At 37.5% G+C, this 20328-nt stretch overlaps 1 protein-coding gene across 2 annotated transcripts in view; it reads left to right on the top strand.

Annotated features, from left to right (window-relative positions):
* LOC139777735 (uncharacterized) overlaps positions 1-20328 on the top strand; it is a 165831-nt gene that overhangs the window by 88291 nt on the left and 57212 nt on the right. The gene's annotated exons all lie outside the window — the stretch shown is intronic.

Raw genomic sequence — 20328 nt, 5'->3', positions numbered from 1 at the left:
AACGTAATTTGCGGTGGCGCGCTGGAAACGGCGGAATTTTCACCCTACGATCGCGGTGATACAGTAATGCGGTGTCTGAAGGTTCATTACGGGACGCATGGTGCATCCGGCTTGACTTACGCGCGTGTAATACCGCATGCTATTACGTATCTCGCAATTAATTGAAGACACCCGGGGGTGTCGTGACCCCTTGTAATTTTCGCGTAATGATCATGCCATTCTGAGATTTATCCGGTTACGCTATTTCGATGAGAACATCTTGAAGCTACACACTAAATGCAAATGAGATACTGCAATTCTTTAATTAATCTCATTAAACAAAATGTATTAAAGTAATCAAAACTTTTTTACGATCAGATTTATATCTCTCATATTTATATTGAGTGGTAATACATCAGAATTCAAGATATCATAACTCAAGATAAGAGAGATATATGTGTGTGTGATGTAAAAATAGAAAAAGGAAATTTAATTAACTTCTTCGTAGCAATGTAAAAATAATGATAGATGTCGAGAGATTCAACCACATCTTCTGTCGCGCTCTACATGAAAGTTCCTCCATCGCTTCCTGCCTCCTGAAGCGCACGCTGTATTGTGTCGCGAATTTGATCGCGAAAGTTTAATTAATTATCGACGTGAACTAATTGCTTTCTCGCGGCGCGATCTCGTGGCGTGACGTGATTGTGACTTCCGATATAGACACGCCCACGGCTAGAATGGATCTATGGATGCGCGCCGGCGATGCACTTTCCTTCTCGCCCGCGGCGATCTAATCGGCAACGCGTTAATCGAATAAATCTTACGATAGAAATATAATAGATGAAAAGAAGCGACTCTGCATGTGATGGCTCGATACAGAGTGGAAAATCAGCAATATTCTGCCGCCTTGAACTAGAAAATTACCTGTATGGCGTCGCAAGGGGAATCTATTTATTATCTGGGGTAAAAATAAAAGCTCACACTCATATTTTCCCCGACGGCCGGTGAGGAGCTATCGATTTTCTGAGTCGGATGATTATACAATAATTCGGAATTTTATTAAAATCACCAAAGATCAAATATCTGGATTACTAAAATCATAACTTGTCATAAAAATCCAGATGCTTGAACTTTTAATTTTGATAAAATTCCGAATTATCAAGAAAAAACGTTTATTTTATATGAACGAAGAAAGAATGTTTATTTTATACGAGTAGATATTCGCTTCTCTGTTCTTTCAACGTTTTATCCTTGAAGCTTTATAATTTTGTAATGTGACAGCTTATCTCTTTCTCTCATTATTTTATTATCATATCGCTATAGTTCAAAGCGAGAACGATTTGTTTGTTCCGAGGAATGATATCCTTAAGGAATTCTCTCCGGCGGCTGCGCTGTGCTAAAATTAATCATTCAGGAACAACTCTCGCGCGAATATGGATCGCATTAGTGCCACGCGGATTCGGCGATGGAAGTATAAAAATAAATAGAACAATTCTACGAGCGGATGGCGATGAAAAGAGATACGTTTATTGCTTCTCCATCGACGATTCGAATTAATATCGGCTCGCGCGCGCGTTCGCTTATCGTACTCACTATTTTTTTACAAATCAGTTTGTCGAACAAACCGGAAAGATTTGTGCTCAATTTACACGACGGAAAATGATTGGCACAAAATAATTAGAAGCAATAAATTACCTCTTCTTCATCTTGTTAGAAATTTATAGCCGATGACACCGCGGTGATTCACGATTGGGGTTAACGATCGAGTTTCCCGTTAATGCAAAAATCCTGTCTCTCGCATTAAGATACGGAAATTACATTTTCTGATATTTCTATAAAATACTTATATTTCTCTTCTGTTATAAATCTAATGACATGAAAAGAATTTTTATAATATGAGAAAGTTTACTCTGTAATTTTAAATATTATACATATTTATAAATTACTGTTTACACATTTGGGACATCAAACAACAATCCAATGTTTAATTATACTCAAAATAATATTATCGATATATAATCTCTTTCAGTACCATTGGATATTGAAACAGCGGGAACATTATAATTAATATCAGCTGAATGTTATTCTAATATTATCATAATAGCTTTTGGTTTGCTTTACATTGTCTATAGAAAGCTACTAACGCGATACGCGATACATGAATAGGAAGACTGGTAACAAATGACAGTTCGAAAAGCTCATTACAACGATATCAGATTAATCCCTGCCGAGCAAACTGGAACAGCATTCTATAAAACTTTCGTCACAATGTCGTAAAAAAATGGATCGATATTCGAAGCATGATAAAAAAAACTTGTCGACACAAAAATGCCACTTAAACTTTCCCGATATCGTTTCCCGTACACGAATTGTTAAAGCGTCTCGAGTTTCGAACATTTCTTTTTTCAAGTGAATATAACGCTGTTACATCCGAGTATCTGAACCCAGAACACCCGCGGAGCGAATCGTTAAATAAATATCAGTTACGATCGTGCGATAGCCGTATACATAATATTGCAGATCCGAACGGAATCTTCTCTGAATGCGAGTAAAGTGCACCGAGAGCATCCATAATTTTCGACAATTGATCCTGCGGTTTGCGCGAATTAATCACATCGGCTCTGCGTCGGTGGCACAGGCATTGTACGCAAATCATGTTGGTTGCAGCGCAGGTGATTCGATCGGATCGCGCGGAGAAAAGCGCGGAAAAGAGCGGGTTGCGCGGGACGCTTGCGCCGCGGCGCCGCCGCCGCTGCCGCCGTCGTCGTCGTCGTCGTCGCCGGTAGCTTTCGTTCCGTTCCCCGGTGGAAGTCGTCGCCAGTCGTCGCTATCACGGGCACCGCGGCGTTGGGTCGCAGTTTACGAGGCGGCCTTCCACGCGACTCGCGCGCGCATCTATCGCGCTGTCACACGACTCGTTTCGAGCCGTGTCATCGCGCGCACGCGACTTCATTAATCGACCACCGAAGCCCGAGGTATATACGAATAATTGTGGCCGACCGCGATCTCTAGGCGATCTCTTCGATATATGAGCGATTATAGGAGAATTTTGAGGGTCATTGGGCTATTTCGGAGCATGCAGCAGATTGATTAATTTTATCGGAATGTATGTACATTCTTTTTTTTTATGGGTTTCTTGAAATTCTAATATGAAAAATGATGAAAAGTGTGTGAGAAAATAATCTGCACGCGAAGTGTTCTAATATTATTTCGTGAGATGAAAATCTTCGATCTTTCTATTTTTATACATTATTATCAGGAATCTTTAGGCGGTCTTAATATAGATTCCGCAGATTTCAGAGGAAAAAAGTGAGAGAAGGATTAAGAGAACGGAACGATATTTTGCAGCAGCAGCTGCTGCTTCTTGGAAAAGTGTTTTATAATTTTCGGACACCGGCCCGTCAAACTCATACGCGCGCGCGCGCGCGCTTTCGTGCGGCGTTTGGTATCCGTCATCCATCAGCACGTTGACGTAACACATTAGTATCCCGCAGAGATGTTTAAAAACATTTATAATTGTCAGCGACCAAGTTTTTCTTGTCTTTAATCCAGTGGTGTAACTTTTTTGCAATAAACGATCAAAACATGAGCAAATAATAGTTTTTATAATGGTTCTATTTATATTAGAAGTCACATACTATGATTATGGCTCTACTGGTTTATGATACTACCAAAGAAAATTTAATTACTGACAATGAGCCATTAAAAAATTGTAAAAAATATATTATTAACTTATTTTCAGGCCAAAAAATTAAGAAAATATGAGAGAATTTCGAATTATTAAAATTTTATTTTTCAAATTTGGATTAATATCGTTAAAAGTAATGAACCGATATTTTTGACAAAAATTATGAAGACTTAATTGAAAAATAAATTCCTATTGAAATAAACTTGGAATTCAAATACAGAATATAAGTTTTTAATTAATTCTATAATTAAAAAATAAATTTTTTGAAATAAAATCTTGGGATTTAAAAAAACTTTTATTAATTTATTTTTAATACACTTTATTATAAAAGAACGTTATATGATTTCACGCTATTAAACTCCAGATTGAAGAAAATACAAAAAAATAAGAAATTTTGTTCTTCAAAAGTTTCTTCCTGAGCTCGGAGAATTTAACAAGATAGAGGATGATAAGCTTGCATTATTGAATTAATTATGTTTGTCAAATATTTGATGGGGATAGCTATCGAAAACAACTAGAATGCTTTCTTACGGTATTCAGATTGCGATCAGTTTTCCGTATCGTCTACATTCCTGTCAAGATATCTGCGCATCTGGTAGCACTTCCACGCCGTGTAATTACAGAAACGTGAGATTCGGTTCAGCAGGTCCCTTGAGTCTCAGTTCTCACGAGACAGTGCATAACTAGCCGCCGTAACTTTATGCATTTCGTATACTATTTTCATCCGATGAAAGTTCCGGAGCTAAAAATACCCGAGACCCGCGGCGGTCCTCGCCGTGAAATGTCTATCGAAGCGTGACAGCAACATTATTGACAGGCGGAATCCGCGAAATTCGCCGCTGTCGTTGCTCGTACAACGGTCACGCTCCATTTGCGCGCGGGTTCGCCATTTTGTCGGAATTACTCGCGGCGACAAATACCGTCGCTTTCCGTCGCGCGTTTCACGAAATTTGCACAATTTTGCGAAACGAGGCGTGACTGCGATAGCGTGGCAAGAACGCAATCGGCTATGTCGTTTTTCATTTAAATGTATTAACGCGCAGTAAATTTTTTGCGAGAGCTTAAATATCCGCGCAGATGGAAAAGACTACATTGGATGACCTCTAAATGTAGGATGACATGGCAAAAGAGAAAAAGGAAGTTTTCACATTGAGCGAGATCTACACGTAAAACAATATAATTTTTTACCTTCTGTCGTGTCATCGTATATAGTCTCTTCTATCTACACAGATATTTAAGCTCTCGCAAAAAATTTACTTTCCCTTTATGTAACTTTGTGTTAGTCACGTATGAATTGTCTGACCTGTCGATTTTATTATTGCGGTCGCTCCTATAAAAAGCCGGTAAATGAACGTTAATAATGACCATAATGTCTCTCTTAATTAGTCATTAGATGGCACCTGTCTAAGCCACTTTCATCGCTTTCAACGTAGCAAATAAACGTAAACGTTTCCATACGTAAAAGCTTTCAATCCATTCTACCCATTGATCTTTGGTAGATTGAAGTTTATTCGAGACGACAGGCCGTTTCACGTTGGTCAATGGTTAAGTGATGTTTCGTAACAATACCGAATTAAGATCGATGCCCGATCGTACGAGGAGATAGCTTCCTTATTGTTCGCCCGGGAAGTATTTAATCTCGCCATTAGCTCGGTTCGCTCGAACAACGGCCGGAGAAAGGCGTCGGTTTCCTTTCCGTGTCGCTGGCTATTGTTGACCCTCGTTGACAAACAGAGAGAAAAGACAAACTTATCTAATAGCAGTTTATTTAGCGATCGGCCGGATAAGTGACTTTGACGCATGCAAATCTTGCAGCGGCCGCGATCGCGATTTAGTTGACAAATGGTCGAAACGGCTAAGCTCACACGAGCGCGAAATATCGTGCCGTAATTTTTTTATTTAGATCCGATTTCGCTAATTAGCGACTCTGGTATCGCCTGATAAATGACGTTTCGATGAAATCGTGATTATTTCATCCGACCCTTGTATTTTTTATAAAATTTTCAAGCTCTCGAAATAAAGAAAATATTTAGAAGCATAATTTTTTAAGGATAAATTGATACGAGCATTGAGATTTAGTTTATTAATTACTTATTAGATAATAATTTCTGTATAATTTGTTATTGTGATTAATCTTAAATTCGTAAAATCAATCTTTTTACATTACAATATGATGATTCTCGTATTTTGCTTTGCAGTTTTCAGCGATTTAATAATCACACTTCTTGCCACTCTATCTAGATGATGCTGCGAACCGCGAAAGGTCATGCTATAAATTTTCCATTTATTTATAAATATACGCTTATCGAGATGCTTATAAATTGCAGATTATGGTATTCCAATAACGCGATAAAGCTATCTGAATAACGCAAAAACTCCAAAAATGAAGGTGATTAAAATATTAAGATGTTTTCGAAGAGTTTATACTACGTCTTCTAAATATTTTTATTCTCTAAGAAAATTTTCTTTGAGAATTTTACAGAATAAAACGTCTTCGTCGGAACGCGAAATCTAGATACGTTCGGTGTTCGGTGATTCAGCGACGTAACTGTAAATAATTCGCGTAACAACACGTTGACGTAATCACATGATTCAGTAGAAGATACGCGGCGATCTGGAGTGCACCAGATGACTGACAGTTCTCAGATGCGCCCGGACGCGTCTCGTGAAATCCGACGCGGACGAGACCGTCGCGTCGCGTCGGAGACGAGAGATCGGGAGATGTTCGCGAGGCCGTCGCAACCTGTTACCGGTGAGGTGTCGTCACTGTAAAGTGCCACAAATCGCTCGTTAAGCATCGTGATTACCGCTTTCCTTCGACAATGTACACACCACCGTGGCTTGCGCAATAAATCTCTCCATCGCACGCCTGAGAGGTGCTGAGTAACCTTGAAGAGAGGCGCCTTTGTGCGCGCACATGCTCACGCGCTCGTAGCTGCATTTTCACCTATTCACGGTTTCGCGGCTTTCTCTACAACCGGGACCTGTTAGAACGTTTTTTTTTTTTTTTTTGCGGATGCGGAAGATGTCGATGGCTTGGCATCTTACGGGGTGCCCGATTAATTTGCGTGCGCCACGATGACTTTGGAGAAACATATCGATCGCGTAGCTATCGAGCTCGCAGCAGCGCGGGAAAGCTCGTTAGCGAAACTCGGAATTTGATTTTACGCGGAGATAACTCGATCGATTTTTTTTCCCCCGATGGCTTGTGCAAGTCTTGGAAGATGAAAAAGAAAAGTGTTAAAAGTCGCGAACGGAAAATTGCAGCAAAGGAGAGACAAATAATCTTAATTAGATTATTTATATTAGGAGAAAGGGAGATAGCGCGAGTTGGAAACTCGAATCAGAGAGACTTGCATAAAGGAAACTGGTGAAGTGTGAAGCTTTAGCAGGCAGCAGAGACGGATAATATCTTTTACCTGAAAGCCTGGAATTAATGACTTTTAGGTCTTTGAGAAAGAATATTATCAAACTAGAAGATGAAAGGATAAGTTTGCAAAATTTCTAAGTACACTTGAAAATTTTCATCTTGCTTGAAGCTTAAGTTTCACCGGTTTTCATAGAAATTTATCTCCGTATGTCAAATTAAGATTAAAGTTGCGCATGTTATGGACATCGCGGTTGTCGCGTTGACACAGATTTCTCTCTGGTTAGAAATAATTTAAATTTCTTATTTTGTCACAAACTTGGAATTTTGAAAATTAGAATTTACGGTGTTGACGGTGACGAAAATTTCAGAAGGAAACAACGTTCTCATTTATGTCAGTGCACATCTTTTTCCTCAACAAAGAGTCGGCGCATCGCTTTCTTCGACTTCATAAAATGCCGACTGAAAGTTATCGATCATTAGACGAACGGGAAAGAAAAAATTTTTACTGCGTGCAATATAACTCGTTTTTGTCCGTCGAAATGACCGATTCTTGCTTCGAGCGAGTGCTTCCGCGTGTCTCTTAGCAGGACAGTTAGGACGCAAGATCTCGTTTTAATTGCGTATCTAGTGAACAGGAACTTAAATTAAATTGAGAATATGGCTAAACGATAATGATCGCATTCAAAGCAACTCTTTTATCTTCACTAAAATTTCCGATATAAATTATGTGTCCTTTTTATATTTATATCGAATCCAAAATTTAATTTAAAGTGTAATGCTTGTGTTCAGGATTGATTTTTAGTCTCGTTAGCCTTCTCTAAATAATTTTCAATTGATTTATGTTTTCCAACTCTTGTCAATATGGTAACTTTTTTATCTTTGTCGCACCTTCCTTTACTGTATTTCGAGTTTTTAATATAGTTTTTACATATTCCGTCGACAAATAAGATCAATACACGTCGGAAGTCAATATCTGGCAATACTCGTCCATATTCATTTTCTCTTATCGATTCACGTGTCAAGGGAAAAAAGATATTTTAAGCTTCAACTCTCAATATTCTATTAGATTCTCCAACTGCTTTGTTCACGAGTTTTCCATAATGAATATGTCTGCTGCATGTTCTTCTATGACAATTTCCTCATTTGATATCTCTCTTAACGTATATTTTTATTATATAAAAATGATTTGTTCTGCCACCTTTGCCATGTTAATTACGATATAATAAACAAAGTGGTTATAATTTTTATATTTTGTTTTCAAATTCTATATTTATTAAGAGATCGAATGTTCCAAATGCAATTATTTAATATAATTGATTAATATTGTCATACGAATTTAAAAGAAATTAATTTAAAAACCCTTAAACTTTTCTCTTATAATCGCTTTTTCAATTCAAAATGTAAATATTATTTAGATCCGACAAGAGATTACGGGATTATTTGAAGCGAAATGCGACACGGTTTTCGGTTGAAGAAGAACTCGTAATCGATACTTGCAGTTTCGATGCAACGCAGAACATGTTTCCTTGAAGTGTGAACGTCTTCGGGCGAAACTTCGATATTCCTCAAGAACAGCGAGAAGATTATACTGGTGTCCGAAGAGAATTTAATTAAATGGCAGAGGTCAATCGACGGCCGGCAGCTATCAAGCTCAGCTGGTCTCTGCCTCTCTCAACAAAATATAGGATCACCCGCTGGACATGCGATGGAGTCTCTTCGAGTTCGAGAATTGTACCGGATCATTTAATCGTTCGGTCGACGTAAGTTCTCAGAATCGTTTCGCATTAACCGTACAAACTTTATATCTCCTTATTTCTCTAAACGAGCGGTTGTCACGAATAGAAGTCCTTTTCGCGGGAGAACGGACAAGATTATTTCCCAGTATTCTGAGAAAATCCACGAGATGAATTCATGAAACGGAAATAATTAAGTGGAGAAATAAATAAATCAGAAATATTGGACAGCAATTGGGAAGAATTTTTAAAGCAATGGCTAATAAATTGATTTAATTCAAGCCAATTTATTTCATCGGAAAAATGTTTTTTTTCTGACAAAAATCAAAGGGATACTCTTGTTAGCCTCCAAAGTAAAGAATCGTGACACAGTAGCTTTGTGCTACGATACATTAGTTTATCTCGTTGACTTCCGGAAGGGATTTATATCGACGGTGTGACAAATAATCGTCTTCCGAACACATGCAGTTGATGGCAACATGTGGCACGGCTTGCAGCAAAACTAGAAGTCGCTCTCGATTTTCTCATGCTTTTTGCCGTGAAAATATACGTTCTTCCAATCTGAAGTTATGATCTTTGAGAGAAGATATATTATTTTACATGCAAAGTCTTAAGGCATAAGACAGATATAAAATACAATATTTTGAAGCTATTTATTCTGAATGAAGATATGAGATAAAATTATATATAGAAGTTATATAGAAGTATTTTGACCGAAAGAGAATATTTTTCGCACCAAGGAAATATTAAACGGGACTTCAATAATGACGTGGTACCTTTTGCAAGAAGAAGAAACATGCCGCACGGTTCAAATTTGGATAAATTGTTCATTGGATTGCCGCGACTTAACGCTACATATACGTGAAATAGAAACGGGAATTAGTTTTTAATGCTAGGCATGTCGAGTGAGGATTGCCGAGACAGCACTACAACGAGTTCCGGTAACATCGATCAGACCAGAAACACCGGTGGTAGAAGAATGTCGCACTTTAAGGAGTACAAGTTCTTCCGCAGTTTCAGCGCGAAAGTCGAGAACTGGCCGATGCGCAAGGCGGAAGCGCTATGGCGACGAATGCGCGAGCGGAAAATCGCAGGTAAGCGTTTCGTTGTTAGAAAGACACATTTCTTAACATTACAAAGCAACGGCTGACGATAAAAACAATTTGGGGATACAGATTATTGGAGATAAATAAAAGAATATCTTTACTTGCGTATAAAATAAATCGATAAGAAAAATAGTTTTATCACTTTCAATTATTAGTGCAGCTTGCAATTTTACATTTTCTCCGTATGAAAATATTTCTTCTGTTTATAAGTCGTTGTATGTAATTTTCTCATATTATATTTTCTTAAAAGCGATATATGTTCTCAAATAATTATTTTTCGTTCTTATGTATAAACTATTCGTCGATATATAGTTCATCTCCTTTCCATTATCTAGCGTACCTACGTTAATATTAGACAATCACAAGTGATTTAATCACAAGTGATAAAAATGTTGAGGACAGGCGATTCTGTTATCACAAACGTAAAAATACGGCTTGGTCGAGCGTGATAGTTAGTTTTCGCAAATTGTCAGTTATAATTGATAGATGCGTGTCACCTCAAAAAAGTGACACACGTCGGCAGTCCCAATAAAATTCATATTCGCGTGTCAGATGATAATGATATAATAGCGCGAGATCTATATTAGTCCCGGATCTGTTTTACTTCGATCATTCATTTATTTGCTATATATCACGTGATTTTCGTGAAATTGTATAAATCTGACATTTCTATTTTCGAAGTTCCGGTTCATTGGATATTTTCTAGAGAAAATGTCACATGAAAATTTCATTTCCGCTTTCAACATTCGTGTTATTTATAGCAATCAGCGATACGTATTTTTAAATAAATTTAACGCTGAGGTTTTCACGCGATAAACGTGAAACATACATTATTGACTGAATCTTCCGCATGTTGACGTATTGGTTAGCCGTTATCTCGTTCATGACAATTTTGCAGCCGTCAAAAACATTTTGCACGCGGTCTCAGATGCCACCTGCTTCAAAGCAATTGAGTATCGTTCCGGCAAGTCATAAAGACAACCCGTGTTTTCTTTCCGATTTCCGAGAACGATCCCGTGGAAATTTCGTTTACCGCTGAAACAACAGCTGGTGAAAAGCAACATCTCGAGTGACCGGCTGGAACATGCTCGTATGCGAAGAGATATCTTTACGCGTCGTAAAACTAGCGTTAAACGGCATGACACATGTCACGAAAACACCACAAGCCTCGAAGATATATGATATACATATAAGCGGATTTATATATAGTAAATAGAACCTGTCTCAATATATCATAGGCTTAATCTTCCTCGCGCTTCTATTTTTTCTGTTTTCTTTGTATGAAATAACTTAACATTAAATGTTAAGGAAATTATATCATTATTATAAAAATGTTTCTTTACAATGCTTTACAAATTTACTTCGTATTTGTAGTCATATGTTTCGGCTGAAGAACTCGACTGAAACCAATCTTGAGACACGTATTTAACAAATACATTTTGAGAGTCAATTTAATATTTGTTTCATCATATCTACAATCGCAACTTAATTAAAGAACTTAGATGAAGTTTAAAACGAAAGTCTGAGTTTTGATTCTCGTGATGCAATATTTGTTCTAAGAGCAATAAAATTACATGATTTTAATAAGTTAAAAAAAATAAGATTAAACTGTGACACATTCTTTGACAAAATAATCTGACTTTCTTGATTTGTTTAAAAAATCATAATCCTTCACCGCTCTCAAGTTATCTTTAAAAAAAAGCAAACAATTTGTATATAACAATTAAAGTTTGCTATTAGTAAATAACATACATTTATATATAATATATATATCAAGCAGATTTTTTTTCAAAATTTTTGCAATTATATGGTATTCCTTGTTCGGCATATAGTTATTTCGAACATATAACATTGAATATTTTGTGATAACGATATTGGTCAGCGTACGGTCAATAGGGAAATCAATCGGTTTTCCGAATAAACATTCTTAGTTCAAGTATTACGGAACACCTTTTTCTGCGAGAATAACTGGGTCAATTTAAGTCGAACATTCTGGCAGTCGGTTGGGATTGCGCAACATATCAGATTTAATTATTCTTTGACAATATTCAATGCCTCGCTGGCTTTCGCGATAGCAGGTGCATTTCAACAAAAGCTTCGGCTGACTCTCGTTTAATTGGAAAATATCGGCTGACATGTTTTGACGGTGTATGGCATGTTTTCTCATGTCAATCAAATTAATAAATAAGGAGAGGATCGCATACGTTGTTCATGACAATCTCATGATCGTTTATTGCTACAAAATTGCGAGCAATATGTGCCATCGTTGAGAGGATAATTACTACGACTCGTTCTATGGTTAAACAAATCGGCGTATTAAATACTTCTTTATTGACTTGTTCGATCGCCAGTGAGATTTCGTTGCGGCGAACAGTGAAAGGCAAAGTATTTTACGTGCAATTATCGCGCACGATAAATCGTGGATTTCAATCGACCCAGAAAGTATTTCGCGGGGCTGCGATAATTACGGGTTGTCGCGATGAAATGTGTGCCTCCACGAAACAATAGGACTCTTTCGTAATGCACAAACGTAACGCTGAACGATTCGAATCGAGAAGACCACCAAAGCGGCGGAATATAAAAAACGAATACGTTATTTCTCGGAATTTATTAAGAAATAAGGTGTCAATGTAATCCAATACTTATAAAAAATAAGCAAGACATTTGCTACAAAAGTTAAAAGTATAAATGTGCAACAGCAAAACGATTTATTTAATTATTATTAAATAACTGTCTCGGATACGTATTGATTCTGGATGAACGCAATATTATAGTATCGGATAGTAGAGTAATTTAAATATTACGGATTTAGTTAATATTATTGCTACGTTGAAAATATTAAAAATATTGAAAACTATGTAACATTTTTTTATCTGTATTTCTTTGCAGTTATTGAGTGGGGTGGTAGGTAAATATTTATTCGACGAAAGCTGTAATATTTTTTTATTACTACCGCAAAATAAAACTAATTTTCGCTTTTATTAACTCAGCTTATATTTTTTTTATACTCGCTTGCATTTTCAACTAAACTGACGATTTTAAATCATTCGGGACACGTGCGTATTAAAATGGATTTACAAAATATTAATAAATTCCATTACTTAAGTTTATATATTATACGTTATTTATACTTTCGTGTGTATATAATTCTTTAGAATTTCTATTTTAACATTTATTTTTAGATTTCCATATATATTAATAACTTTGTGTGCGTTTATGTTATTCTAATGCGCGATATGTAATTCTATGAATACACAAGTGCTCGAGTTTATTTTCAACTTACGTTTGGCGCACTAAATTCCGGGTTATAAATTCGCCTGTAACATTTTTTTGACGTTTTAAAATCCCATAAGAACGGGGAACAGTCTTTCTTTGCCTAAAACATAAACGTGCGGTGTTTTCATTTTGTTGAAGTTCATCTTTTGGTGAAATCCTTTCTGGTTGCCCTAGGTTTCAATTTTGAGGAGGATCAAAAGGATTATGTCGCGAGATCCTGCAAAAGCGGTAGAAACGCACTATGCGGTTAAAACTGCTTTATACTAATCCTCATATAGCTCCTATCTGCTTAACTTGAAAAAACTTTTATCCCCCGTCGTGAAAACGAGAAAGACGCAATCCGTCGATAAAACGGCTTCGAGGAAAGTTTCTTCCTTTCAATTTCAAATGACATATTTAAGGAGGAAAGAAGATATAGTAATTGTTATTATTGGGATTAAGCAAAACAGGTTTTTAAATTAATTCCTACCAACACGCGAACTTTTATTCCTTCTTTCTTTCTTGTTTCTTGTGCAACATCTCGCATTTCGACGGTAGCATTTATGAAAATTTACGTAAAACATCTTGTTTATTTACAAATTTTCTGAATATTTCTCGGTTTACGCGAAATTTGCGCATTAATTTCGAGTGCAATCTGTGCGTTACCGTTGCGCGAAAGTTGTTAATGATGTTTCACGGAATAGCGCTTGGGCTGAACTTTCGGTGCAAGCTGCATCCGCTTTTCTACTTCAATAAACAATGATGATAAACTTTCTGTTCGATGTTGGCGTAATGTAGATGTTGTTCAGCTCCGTCATACATAACTACTCATTACTAAAATAATTATTTTGTTAGACGTATGATACGCGGTTTCAATTAGATCCGACTTATTTGCCTATGTCATGTTAAACAACTCTATCTATCGCGTTTACATCGTGGCATTTCTCCGCGTTTGTATCAGATTTTTATTTTGATTGGAAATACGAGATGAGTGTAATAAGATTAATAGCAATACAATGGGACGAGCGCTTTATTGCGCGAGCAACCTTTTATTTGAAATGACCTTTTATTGTTGAACATTGACCACGATTCACATATCGTTTATCAAAACCGCGAAACGTGCGAATATTAGCGAGAATTATAGAAAATATTAGCGAATATTACGTTGACCGCGATTCGCATCGTTTATCAAAACTGCAAAAAGTGCAAATACCAATTGTATTATTACATCAACTATATAATACATACATAGTTTATGAAAGAAGGTTACTGAGAAAGCTAAATAAAATAAAACTAAGATTTAATCAAAGTTAAATTAACAATCGAATATTTTAGATATTATAACAAATTTTATGACATGGTTCGTTTTGTCGCGATGAAAGTGTTAATGGGCAGTCGTTCAACCCGACCGACGTAGACCGACAGTCTCGTTCGGCTGCGTAATTCGCGGATTTCGCGTAAAACGTAGTATACGTTTGCTGCAACGTGCGCGTCAGGATTTATTTGTGGAGGCCCGTGGGTCTTATAATAGATCACAATATAAACGCGGCATAGTGATCGGCGTTGGTGCCGCGAAGTCAGCTTGTTTGTCTTACGGGAAACGTGCCTCTGGTCACCACTAAGTAGCCCTTGGTTATAAGCTGCCGCCCTCACTCCCTGCGTGAGATTTATTTTCGACGGTTGCCTTGTGAGTAGATGGAAAACATCATAACGCAGTCGGTGGTACCAATGGACTTGCTCGGGATTATTGCTTGTAATTTTCGATTTATCGATTTTTGAGGACAAATTATATGGAAGTGCATATATTTCTGCAGTACTTGGTATAGAAGCCATAAATTAGAATAGCTAACTTCTGGAGGAAATTAAAGAAAATCAATATATTCACTGGCAATACAGTTTAAAATATTATGTTTAAAAGATTCTTATTGAAAAATATTTTACTAATTATTGTAATTAGTTAATTAATTAATTTAAAGAAAAATGACTTTAACTCTTTTTAATGTCAAAGAATAATCATAATATTATATTATGTTGCTGATTACACAGACGTATAATCACTAAAAGTTCAATCAATTCCGTTATTGCATAATGCATCTTACTCGACATTAAATCGTCTAAAAGTTACATTAAACGAATAGCTGACTGTCGCAACGAATATTTGATTATACATAAGCATTGCACGAAGAGGGCTTTCTCGATTTCACCGTCAGTAATAATTGCGCGGCATCCCTCTAATTTCCTAAGCGGTAAAGTCGATAACAAAAGAACGATCGCGCGAGGTGAGATATCAGCGATCGAGACAAATTGCAGTTTAGAAAGTTCGAATGCGTACTCTTCGTGGAACGAGGTGCGTTTACACCTGAGAGTGCACCAGCACTTTCCGATAAAGGCTAATAAGACAATGAGTGAAACAGGATATTTCGATTGCGTTCGTGGGAATGCAATTGCATCGCGCACAAATTATCTTGTTCGATGCAATTCTGACCATTTTACAAATGAATTTTAATTGAATGTTTTATGCTGAGATATTGTTTCGTGTGGAGATCTCTCAAGGATCATTTTTGTCAGATAAAAAGAATGATTTTGATTTCGTTTCTTTAAAATCATAATAGAGTAAGGAAATTCTCACAATTTTGTTGATATAAAAACGCATTAGTGGAAATGGAAAAAAGAATACCATGAAGGGCTGATATACTCACTACCAACGTACCTGTAAGGTACCCTGAATAAAGATTTCCATACGATCTTGGTTTTTTTTATCGTGCACCGTACGAATAAATACAGCGTTATCGGATATTGTAGGGATAAAGTGTTCTTGATATCCTTTTTTCCATTTCCACCAGTGTAAATCAAAGATTTTATAATGAGACTCGAGATTTTCTTTTCAATCTTTAGCGTTTATTAGGAATACAGCGTCTTCATTGTCTACTGTAACACTTGTTCAAATGATTTGACGGTTCAGTGAATAGCCGCATTTTGCATTTAAAGCGGTGTTACACAATGAGAAAAACAGTGGCGCGATATGGAGACAATTAAAAGCCACATCGTGTATTTCACGGTGAATAATCCAGGTCTTTCGATGTAGAGAGAAAGTAAGATGAAAGATTAATTCGCGATCCGAGATAACGTAGTATTTAGTAGTGTTGTAATTTACCGGTATTGCCGGTATATTGCAATAATATCGATGCGTATTATTGCAAATTTGTTCGTTGTGGACGTATTGTCCGATTTCTAGTACTATCAGAAATACTTCGCTTTTAATATAATAACGTGAATTAATTTATTTACGCTGATATAGCAAAACATTAGTATAATTATATTTTTAATGAAATTATAACTTATTTTTTTTTATTACATTACCAGTATACTCGAAACAAACAACATCAAAATGTAATTTTATTATAAATTTAACATTACTTCTCGGCGTATTGATTTTATGTCACTATTACATTTTTAATTATTTTTTATACTTTTACTTTAATTTATAACAATAGATATGTTCATTAATAATTCCTCAACGTTGGGGTAATTTAATTAACATTTTATTCTCGTTTGTTTCTGTAACAATCATTCAGAGCCAAAATTAATTTTCTATATAGAGTTTGACCTACTTTAGTATGTGATTATTTCAAATCTTTCTTATTCTATATTTCGTGGAACATTCGAAAGTAAATACCTGAACGTGTTGTCACACGCTTATAAACACGATATGTATTTTTTTTCCTTAAACAAGACAACTCAAAGGCGAGTAACGTAGAAAAAAGTGGAGGTGGCAAGCAAAGAGCCAGAATCCGACGTTTATCTTCCGAGATGCCTATCTCGCGCCCTCGTAATTCCTCGCGGACGGGATTTATAATTCCCCTGAAAATCACACGGCGCCCGCTTTCTACACGGCGCCCAGCGTCGTATTATACGCGTGCATTCATGCAAATTGTCGGATTTATTATAGCGCGGGACGGGTATGCATATGAGAGTCCGAGTTTCGCGGGCGGATACACCCCGTTGATTGCACCGCCGCGCCATCCACGAGAGTTTCCTCGATATCTCGTCCCCTTTCTTTTCCTTTCTCTCGCCACCTTCGCCGACTTTTGAATTTCACGCCATTGTCGTGGACGGTACCGGCAATCCGGCGCATGCCTCTCGAGAAACCGCGGCGTCGCGATCGAAGATGTCGGGGTGAGATGATAGTTATTGGCTTATTAATATTCCGAGACAATGTGGCGTAATGGCGAGGTAATGCGCGGTAATCGGTTCGGGAATAGATGCATCGAAACCGAGCCTGTGTCAGATAATAACGAGATAACAGCCGTGCTTGTATATAAGCGATATTAAAGCGTACTAAAGATACTTCCATTTTTTACCGAAGGTAATATCTTGAATTTAAAACGATAACGTTCAGAAAATATCCCGCGACTTTTTTTTTCACAACATATAGCAAGATTGCAAGCTCACGTATCTGTAGTAAGATACGATTACTGAAAGAGATTGTGATACAGAACTGTCTTCGAATGATATAATGGATAATTATTTTGTCTTAAAAATTTCAAAGTGCATGTCGAATATGTAACATTATTGCTTGCAACAACATTACAATGATTATCAGGTTTATTATTAGAAAATATTCTAGTATCAGGTTTATCTCGAGTGTATCACAGTTATCTCGATCGATTCTGCAACGTGTGATATTTCACACTTTGATCTTTCTTATAATTCAATATTACACACTTCTTGGAAAATTTCAAACTCTGTGTTAAAAGTAAAATACTTCTCGCACTGCACTTATTGCAGAACGTGTTGGAAATCGGAGTAAGCATTGCTCCAATCTGATACGTTAATAAAGATCGCTATTTCGTTTCCCGCAGGAAACGATAAATCGTTATCCCATAAGACTCATTTTTTTGCGGAAGTATGAAGCAGCCTAGGCACATATTTTCTCCGTTAGAAATTCCGTTGAGAATAATCCGCGACACATCGGATGAGGGGAAAGCGAGCGTGCACGCCTGTATCCGTCTGTTAATTGCATCAAAGTTTGTTCCGAGATCGAAAAAAAGCATACAGCGCGCGCCACTCGGGACGCAGTCAATTATTAGCAAGCAGAAGGAAATCGTGTTTCCAACGTCAATAACAATAAAACCAGAGAAGCAAACTTTCGGTAACTTTCGGTTCTTTTTGCGGATGTTTTGTTCGCTACAGCACCGCTATAAATCGATCTTTTACAAATCGACGTTGTTTTATATAATACTAGGTGCAGTTTTACAAAAATTCTCGATATTTTATGAATAAAATAATAAATAAAAATGAAGATAAATGGGAAATGTTTTCACATAAAGCTTAAAATCATGACGGTTTAATTATAAACTTACATAGAAACATTTTTAACGATTCTCGTACAGGTTTTTTTATATCTTATTAGAGGGAATACATTTCTACAACTGTATATCAAAATAAAACGTTATTAATTTTGCCAGTTATTCCATAAATTATTCTTTCGAGTGAATAAATCTTTCAATCGCGGAAAGGCCCGACGTCCTTCGTTGACAATTTCTACCGCTGTCTATATTTCATACACTCCGAATTTCGATCCATCCACGTGTCACGCGAAATGTCACGAATGAGAAGACCCACGTGCGCAAATAAATCGCAATCGAGAAAGCGGCTCTCGCACCCCTGAGAACAGGCAGCACAAATTGCCTCCTGGCATACCCGCTTCATCTGGTGCATACGAATGCATCCGCTGCACCGTATTAGATTGCCACCTACTGGTGTAACAACGAAGCGGCACACCGCGTTCGGATCCGCATTTACATACATCGGAGACCGCGTTTCGTCTCACAAGAATGCACCGCTGAATCGCCCGTTCCCCGACTGAATCCTATTTTATCTTGTCACCTAGGTATATTGATATATAAAGAGTATAGGCACATAAATAACGACGTGGAAAGGGAGCAAAAGGAAGCGCAGTTATCGCTCCAATTAAAATACTTTCAGTCCATATCGAACGTTTATGAATAAATTTGATATCTAAATGACGATGTCCCCTTCGCGATCGCTTTTTACCGCGTCGCGCGGATTACGCCGACTTCATAAATCATCGCGCGGCGCACGGCGGGGCCGCACAACGCGCTAATTAAACGAGCATCTTTATTAATCGACTAGATCGCCGCGCTTCTCGCGGCCTCTCGCTTATTTCCATTTCCGCGTTATTTATAGCATTTCTATCTTTATAATTCCACAATTCTCGCCTAAGTCGTATTTACGTCGCCGGAACCCCCCGCCCCTCCCCCCCGTCGGCGGCTAGACCCCCATGACAAACAAATCAAAAGGAAGCGACATATAAACCGATTAATCGAGCAGAGCCGAGGAAAGCCGGCCTGTCTACGCGCAGCCTTGAGACGAGCGCGTACGATAAAGTCGCTGTGGGACGAACGAGCCTAATAAAATTCATCGAGTCTCGTGACGATGCAACTTTGCCCGCGCGCGCGGCCCATCGCGGTCGGCGCATCGCGTTGCACCGCATGAATAACGTTAATTTGCGGCTTCTGCGCTGCACCTTCGACCGGTTTAGCAACTAAATCGCGGGATATGCGAACGCGCGTTATTCGCGACGAAAGTGTGCCGACGATCTCCGCGTCTAGTAGATCCTGCCTGCCGACGAGACTTTTCGCACCCCCTGGCGATACGTCGACCGGAGCGGAATTCTCCGTTCGCGATGTTTCGCGTTTAATTAAAGAAACGTTGAAAGCCCTCGTCTTCCTCGTGGAAATGAAACGCGAGCACATTCCAAGCAATCTTTCTCATTCTGTCCGTAAAGTTCATCTCGAAGTCGGATTGAACAGATGAGAAATATTGCACTGCGCGCGATAAGTGCCTACTACAGAGCAAGAAATGTCTTTTTAATCGTACTTCTCTTTTATAAATTATTCAATAAAAACTAATATTAACCTGATATTACGAAATACGGAGTAGTCTTAATATAGCGATATTACTCGTAATAACCCAGGTAGCAAAATGACGTCTAAAGACGTCTTAATGATGTTTTATTGACGTTAGAGACGTTATTATTAAGTTATTAATACGTCATTTGACGTCACTCTGCTACCTGGAAATACAAACGGTGATCTTTTTATATATTTTCTCTTTCTTGTACATTAATAGACATCAAAGAGCAAGTTTTCTATTCTTTCTTTCACATTAAGA

The sequence above is a fragment of the Temnothorax nylanderi genome, unplaced genomic scaffold (genome assembly GCF_030848795.1).
Source record: "Temnothorax nylanderi isolate EJ_2023f unplaced genomic scaffold, tnyl_v1.0 TNYL_tig0160_pilon, whole genome shotgun sequence".
Lineage (NCBI taxonomy): Eukaryota > Metazoa > Arthropoda > Insecta > Hymenoptera > Formicidae > Temnothorax > Temnothorax nylanderi.
The sequence above is the reverse complement of the archived record's forward strand: the minus strand, read 5'-3'. Positions and strand labels throughout refer to the sequence as shown.